Source organism: Heterodontus francisci, unplaced genomic scaffold, assembly GCF_036365525.1.
Source record: "Heterodontus francisci isolate sHetFra1 unplaced genomic scaffold, sHetFra1.hap1 HAP1_SCAFFOLD_102, whole genome shotgun sequence".
Lineage (NCBI taxonomy): Eukaryota > Metazoa > Chordata > Chondrichthyes > Heterodontiformes > Heterodontidae > Heterodontus > Heterodontus francisci.
Genome location: NW_027140380.1, coordinates 289,302 through 297,918, shown reverse-complemented (window position 1 = coordinate 297,918; position 8,617 = coordinate 289,302). Strand labels below are relative to the sequence as shown.

General features: G+C 44.5%; 1 non-coding gene across 1 annotated transcript; it reads left to right on the top strand.

Moving 5' to 3' along the window:
- Positions 1–7,751: 7,751 nt before the first annotated feature.
- Positions 7,752–7,825, top strand: trnat-agu (transfer RNA threonine (anticodon AGU)). Its single transcript has one exon. It is a non-coding gene; the product is annotated as a tRNA-Thr (tRNA).
- The last annotated feature ends 792 nt before the right edge of the window (positions 7,826–8,617 follow it).

The following is an 8,617-nucleotide window of genomic DNA, read 5'->3' as shown; positions in this document are numbered from 1 at the left end:
GACACCGCTCAGTCACCTCAACTGTTCAGACCTTTTTGACCTCGTCATCGCTTCTGTACTTTGAAAGGTTCACTCAGTTCTGGAACTTGTTCAATGTTACTGGAATGCTCAGTGATTGGGATATTAACTCCCCCGGGTTTTCCTGAGCTTGTTCTCGGTGTATGGGGATGTTTGTCCTGGGCCGTGGAATCTTGCATCCCTGTAATGGACATTAACCCACTGATTGAATCTGTATTCACTGCTTTCCACTGGTGCTGGGTAATTGCAGAGTGTGGGGCTGGAATGTTGCTGCTTGTCCCGGCCTCACTCACTCTGGGAAAGAGTGAATAATTGATGCATCTGTTTCTGTGTCTGAAATGTGACTTAGATCTGCTGTTATTAACCGAGGCAGCGCTGCAGAAGGATACGTTAATAATCTCTCACTAATCAACTGCAAACAGTCAGAATGTGTAACTTTGAACAGCACTTTCTGCAATGTCAGGGCTGGAAAATTGAGGGAGGGAGAGACACTGTCAGTATCTGAGTGGATACAGCACTGTACAGAGAAAGAGTCAATATAGCGGGGCTGAGACACAGTGCATCTTTTCACATTTAATCACAATAATATCCACAGTCAGGAACTGAAAAGGATGAAAAACCGAATAGCAAGAGCAAAAATAAGAAAAGTAAGTAATTATAGATTAGCTGATAAGCTTTCACTGTGTTACCTGGTAGTCTACTGTTTTATATTCAATGCTCTCTCCACTGTGGCCAGGGAATGATATCTTCTCAAGGGCTGAATATTAACAAAACTTCTTGGAATTTAAAATCTTTCAAAATTAATTCCATGGAGCTAATGGGGAAAAGTCAAATAACTGCATTAATTATAGGAGAGCTGGTTGGTGATGACGTGGATGTGTCTGCAGTGTGCAGGACCAGACTGTTTCTATAGATTCACAATGAATGTTCCATCTTTATTTATAACAGTAAAACTGATCGTGGACAATGGCTATTCTGGTTGCAGCAACCTGAAGATTTAACTCATTGACACCCTGCTTTAGGGGAATCGAGAAAGCACAACACCCAGCTCTGTCAGTTAGTGTGCTTGTTTGCTAACCCACAATTTGTTGGTTCAAGCACTTAAAAGGATGAGGCTTTATTAACTTAAACTCTTCTTCATCTGCTGTATTACTGTTGCTGTTGATTCTTCAAAGTTAAGGTTAATCAAGTCTTTCTTTGTGAAATCCATGCTGACTGTGCTTTATTATATTTTCATTTTCATATGTATTTTCTACTTTTGGGGATTACAGGATAATGTCATTTTTTATTGATTTTATTTTTATTTATTGCATTTATTGCCCATCCCTAATTCCATCGAGAAGGTGGTGGTGAGCTGCCTTCTTGAACCACTGCAGTCGATGTGGTGCTGTTAGGAAGGGAGTTCCAGGATTTTGACCCAGTCACAGTGAAGGAACGGTGATATAGTTCCAATTCCAGGATGGTGTGTGGCTCAGAGAGGAACTTGGTGGTGTTCCCATGCATCTGCTGCCCTTGTCCTTCGAGGTGATAGAAGTCATGGGTTTGAAAGGTGCTGTGTCAGGAGGCTTGCTGCGTTGCTGCACTGCATCTTGTGGATGGTGCACGCTGTGCGTTGGTGATAGAGAGAGTGAATATAGTGAATGAGGTGCCAATCAAGTGGACTGCTTTGTCCTGGATGACGTTGAGCTTCTTAAGTGTTGTTGGAGCTGCACCTATCCAAGCAATGTAGAGTATTGCATCACACTCCTGACTTGTGCCTTGTAGATAGGGGACAGGCTTTGGGGAGTCAGGAGGTGAGTTACTCGCCGCAGGATTCCCAGTGTCTGACCTGCTCTTGTAGCCATGATATTTATATGGCTACTGCAGTTCAGTTTCTGGTCAATGGTAACCCCCAGGATGTTGATAGTGGGGGATTCAGCAATCGTAATTCTGTTGAATGTCAAGGGGAGATGGTTAGATTCTCTCTTGTTTGAGATGGTCATTGCCTGGGACTTCGCGTGACTCGAATGTGAAATATCCTTATTGTAGGGTATTGTATTGTACTGTACAGTGACTACACTTGGAAAGTCCTTCATTGGCTGTAAAAGGCTTTACAAAGTCCTGTGGTCGTGAAATGTATGTGTTGCTTTTTCCATTGTTATCAGTGTCATTTTGATCAAAAGATAGGTTTCGTGAGCACAAGGTTTAAATCAATGTTGATTCAAATAATGTAAAAGCATCTATATTCTTGCACTGTACTTAATAATCACCATCTTCCCATCCTGAGAGAGTACAATGTTTTTGACCCAGAAATTGATTCCACAATCTCAGTCCCTCAGACAATTTCAGCCCAGTTCTGATGAAAGATCACAGATCTGAAACGTTAACTCTGTTTCTCTCTCCACAGATGCTGTCAGACTAGCTGAGTATTTCCAGCATTTTCAAGAGTCTCGATTTAATGAACAGGAAACTTGTTTCAGATCAGATTGGGAGACAGTGTGAAACCACTCCATTGTACTCATGTCTGAGATTCTGAGGACAGTTGGCTGTTAGTGGAAGACATTAATTAAATGTACCGAGCAACAGCTCAGACCAATTATTATTTTACATGGTGGTATGATGGCCATCCAGGGGTTAAAAGTAGGGATCTTGTAAGGTTTCAGTGTGCAGGAACACTAGAAGACCTCAGGGGTAAAGGCTCAGATCATCAACCAAGTTCTCCACCTGATGAGGGATCTAGACTGGACAAAGAGGACCGTGACACTCTGAGACCAAGCTCGACCAGTCCACACACCTGCTAGAGCTGTCAAGTTATATTCCCCAAGTTTGTTCAAGATAATTTTACTTCCAATTATTAAGTACTATTTTACTCTCAATAAAAGTTCTGGACTTATTAATCAAGTATCCTGTTGCTTTAATTGGTTAAAATCATGCCCAAAGAAATTGTCCACAATAGACTTTCCAGAACTGAAAGATAAGTCTGCAAGGATTGCTAATTTTACAGCCCTGTTTAAAAAGAGAGATAAACCCAGGAACTACAGACCAGTTCGTCTAATGTCAGTGGTGGGGAAACTTTTAGAGCCAATTATCCAGGAGAAAATTAACTGGCACTTGGTAGAACATGGGCTAATAAATGACAGCCAGTACAGATTGGTTAACAGAAGATTGTGTATGAATTAATTAATGAATTAATTTCTTTGATGAAATTTCACAGGGAGTTGACCAGGGTGGTGAGGTTGATGGTGTGTGTCTGCACTTCAAAATTGTGTTTGAAAAAGTACCATAAAATAGACTTGTTAACAAAATTTGAGCAGATGGGATTAAAGAGGCAGTGGCAGCGTGGATACAAAATTGGCTGAGAGACGGAAAGCATAAAGTAGGGTGAATGCTTGTTTTTCAGAATGGAGGGACTAATCCAGTAATGTCACTGTTGTTGCAGTGTGTACAGTATCTGACCCTGAGCTGTCCTCGGGAGGGCGCTGTTTGTGATTTTCCTGTGGGGTGCATTATCATCAGGGGATCTCTCTGAGCTGTCACAGGGATGGGGCAGTGTGTGATATCCTTGTGCATGTCATGCAGGCCCACTGGCGTGTGGTTCCATCCTGATGCCAAGAAACAGAGCCCCAACTATGGGCAAAAAGTCTCACTTCCCTGTGGGTGTCTTGAGAGAGAAGAAGGCTTAGGGAGTAAACCTGGACAGTAAATCCGGAGTGGAGTCCCGTAGGCGGTTACCTGTTACTTGTCAGGTAGTTTTCCAGCAACTCCTACAGCAGAGCTGGTACCAAACAGTGCTGTTTTTTACCTTTCCTTTGGACAATACTAGCAATGCTGAGAGGGTGTCCTGATGCTCAGTGTCTCCATACTATTTGCCCAGGCCTGTGCCCTGGAGAGGACACTCCAGCTTTGTGGTTAAACATTAGCAAAACATGGGAAGAAACAGTTACCAGTTATAAGCTCTCACTCAATTGGTGTAGAGTATGAGCACCAGGGGTTACTTTTGACAGTGGGAGAGATCATCGCGTCTCATTGGATAACTACCACCTACTCCAAGCTGTGCAGCCCCCAGTCAGTTAGGTGCTGTCCTGCCACAACCTACTTGCTTCAATGGGTGCTTGGAGCTTAGAGAGATATCTCTCAACTGGCGGATTGATAATCTATGCACCAGGCAAACTCAACAAAGAAGACACCAGTGCTTCGCATCACAAGCTGGAATGGAAGGACCATGTGTCCTGGCCTTAATGACAACCTTCTGCAGGTTGATAGCACACACAAGACAGCTGTGATTGACAAGGAACTCACAAGGCTCAATGTGGACATTGCTGTGCTGCAAGAAACTAGACTCATTCAAAGTGGACCCCTCAAAGAGAAATACTACACCTTCTTCTGACAGGGGAAAGCCCAAGAGGCAACTCGTGAGCATGGAATGGGTTTCACAGTAAAAAACATGCTACTTGCAATGAGTGAACCCCCCACTGTTGGCTCAGAGAGACCTCTTACCCTTCACTTGTCAACAAGCGCGGGCCCAGTTAATCTCATGTGCATCTATGTCCCGACACTCACCTCCACCCCAGATGTCAAGGATTAATTCTGTGAGACACTTGACACTGCCATCAGTAGAATTCCCAGCACGAGGGACTATACCTTCTCGGGGATTTCAACGCAAGCTTGGGTACTGACTACAGCTTGGCCAATGAGCATAGGGCACCAGGGGATTAGCAAGATGAACAATAATGGACAGAGGTTTCCGGAGCTATGCTGTCACCATGGACTCTGTGTGACGAACAGCTATTTCCATGTCAAGCTGTGCCACAAGGTGTCCTGGAGACGTCCTAGATCATGCCACTGGCACCAGCTAGACCTTATCATCACCAGACATACCACCCTCAGCAGTATCCTCATCACACGTAGCTATCACAGCGCTGACTGTGACACTGGTCACTCCCTAGTGTGTAGCAAGGTCAGGCTTCAGCCAAGGAAGCTTCACCCATCCAAGAAGAAAGGTCGTTCTCGGATCAACACTAGCCGAACCACTGATCCAGAAGGGACCCAGGAGTTCCTCAACATCCTAGATCAGGCTCTTTCAGAAAACGCCCAAGGCCTCGGTGTGGTATCAAAGTGGAATCATCTGCACGCCACCATCTTTTACTCTGCACTCGCTGTGTATGGGAAAAGAGATGGGAGGAATGCTGACTGGTTTGAGGCTTATTGGACTGAAATGGAGTCAGTTACTGCAACTAAGAAGAGAGCCCTCATGAACTACAAACAAGTCTCCAGCAAACAAACTCTAGAGGCTCTCAGAGCTGCCAGAAACAAGTCTCTGCAGACTGCTCGGCACTGCACCAATCAATACTGGTTAAAACTCTGCAACAGCATACAATCTGCCGCTGAATCTGGGGGATGCTAGAGGGACATATGAAGGAATTCGACACACCAAGGTTCCTTAGACAGCACCTTCCATACCCGCAACCTCTACCAACTCACTTCGGCAGTTACAGGAGAAGTACTGTGAACAGTACAGACCACTCTACATTGTCTTTATAGACATCACCAAGGCCTTCGATCTTGTTAGCAGAGACAGACTCTTCAAACTGCTGTGGAAAATAGGCTGCCCTCCTAAACTCTTGGGCGTCATCTCTTCTTTCCACGAGAACATGCACAGTTCCGTCAGTTACAATGGAGCAACATCAGACACTTTCACGATCAGCAGTGGGGTAAAACAGGGCTGTGTCCTGGTGACAACTCTCTTCAGAACGTAGGAGGAGGAAGTTTAACCTGTTGAGCCTGTTCTGTCATTCAATTACATCCTTGCTGATCATCTACCTCAACACTGCTTTCCCGCGCTCTCCCCATATCCCTTGATGTCATGAGTATCAAGATTTCTATCAATTTCTGTCCTGAACATGCTCAATGATTGAACTTTCACAAACCCCTGAGGTAGAGAATTCCAAAGATTCACCACCCTCTGAGTGAAGAAATTCCACCCGATCTCAGTTTTAAATGGCCTTTTAAATGAAACTTTAAGGAATACAAGCCCAGTTTCCTCATAAGACAATCCCACTATCCCAGGGATTAGTCTGGTGACCCTCCGTTGCACTCCCTCTGTGGCAAGTATATCCTTCCTTAGATAAGGAAACCAAAACTGTACACAATACTCCAGCACGATCTCACCAAGGCTCTATACAATTGCAGCAAGACATCTTTATTCCTGTACTCATGACCCCTTGTGTTAAGGCCAACATACCATTTGCCTTCCTAATTGATTGCTGTACCTGCATGCGAGCTTTTAGTGTCTCATGAACAAGGACACCCAGGTCCCTTTGGACATCAACACTTCCCAACCTCTCACCATTTAAGAAATATTCTGTCTTTCTGTTTATTCTACCAAAGTGGATAACTTCACATTTATTCACATTATATTCCATCTGTCATTTCATTCACTTATCCTGTCCAAGTCCCCTGGAAGCCTCCTTGTAACCTCCTCACCATGCTGCTATTTTAAACTTTCAGTGACTCAGATGGGGGTGTCCACCTGCATACCAGAGCTGATGACAAGCTGTTCATCTTGGCAAGACTGCGCACCAAGACCAAAATGAGTCAGTTCTTGGTCTGTGAGTTGCTGTTTGCTGATGACGCTGTGCTGACATCCCATAATGAAGTTCATTAACAGCAGCTTGTATATCGGTTCTCCCTGGCCTGCAAGGAATTTGGACTGGCGATCAGCATCAGGAAGATCAAAGTTATGGGCCAGGACGTAGAGACTCCACCTTCCATCAACATCGACAACCTCACTTTGGAGGTTGTCAACAGCTTCACATCCCTTGGATCAACAATCACCAGCAATCTGTCCCTTGATACTGAAATCAGCACCAGGATTGTCAATGTTGCAGCTGTCATGTCAAAGTTGAGAAGACGAGTGTGAACCGACAGCAAACTGATCGAAAATGTGAAGCTCTGCGTGCAACAGGCTTGTGTTCTCAGCACCCTCCTTTATAGTAGAGAAGCATCAACAACTTATACAAGCCAAGAAAAGCAGCCGAACAGCTTCCACCTCCGCTGTCTCAGATGGATATTGGGCATCTCCTGGCAGGACAGAGTGCCGAATGAGGAAGTACACCAGCGTGCAGGGATCTGTAGCATGTTTGCCCTCTTGAGTCAGCGGTGACTCTGTTGACTGGGTCATGTGTGCTGAATGGATGACGGTCGCTTTGCCAAAGACATGCTCTTTGGTGAGCTTGCTATCAGCATGAGACCAACAGGTCACCCACGTCTGTGATACAAGGACATCTGCAAAGCGAGATCTCAAGCTGACTGGGATTGGAGTCGATGCATGGGAAGTCCTTCCTGCTGACTGGAATTCCTGGAGAAAGGCATTCAGGAAGACCATGGGAAAAGCAGAGGACAAAAGAAATGACCAGATGGTGGGAAAGAGAGCTCAGAGGAAGGAAACATTATCAGTCGACCTCGGGCCAATGATATTCATCTGTACCAGCTGCGGAAGGGATTGTCACTCACGAGTCATCCTCGACAGCCACAACAAACTATGTTTAATACAGAAGTGACGTACACCCCGGGCGTAGCCCATCGTCTTCCGAGACGGACGGTTGCCTATCACAATTACAACTACAGCTACAACTGCAAGAGCGAGTCAGAGGCTGGGAACTCTGCCGTGACGAACTCAGCTCTTGACTCGCCAAAGCCTGCCCACTCTCTATAAGACCTTCCTCTGATTTCAATTACACACGCGTTTGTGATCTGGTTCTGTAGCTTAGTTGGTTAAAGCACCTGTCTAGTAAACAAGAGATCCTAGGTTCAACTCCCAGCAGAGCCTGATTTCACAGTAACAACATGGTTGAAAAGTTTCATTATCAACAACAACATCGGTGTCTTGTGAACTTTAATTCAAAATACATGATGAATTTCAATCACATAAAAAAACAGCCTTTGTGAAGGATATGATTTTGGAATGGCTGTTCCTCCTTGTACAGAATTTTAGTGCTGATACATCAAAGGTAACTTCTTTGACATAAATTTGTTCACAGTTACATTCAACCTGGAAAACAGCTTGATATTAATCTCACTGAAGGAGAGTGTTTGTGTCATTATGTGTTGCTTTTAACCGAGACTGGGACATGACGCAAGTGGGAGGGTTTATCTGAGGTTTGGAATATTTGTCAGTCAGGAACAAGAAAAATCAAAGGAACCAAATAAGAAAACCTATGTCTCATGTGGTTACCGAGAAACGGTGAGAAGATATTAAACTTTGTTGCATTTAATACAACTGTGTGAACTTTGATCTTTGCGGCCTTTTATAAACAGTATTTGAAGGGTCTCAGTAAAAATGTTCAGTGTTGATGAGAGTGGGGTATGGCTGAGCAGCTGCTTAATGTGACAGGGTCAGGACTGGATGCAGGAAGTTCTCTGACAGTCTCTCTCTGATGGTTTGAGTTGATTTTCAACTGGCAGCTGTTGCTGTTTTGATAATTCAAGTTCCCGCCACCGATTTTTTTGGACAGACAGTGCAGTATGAGGATGTAAAGGGTTAATGCTGAAGACAGTGGGATTAACCCCTCCCACAATCAGAGTGATGATGTAACAGTCACATGAGATGAGGTTTGGGAGG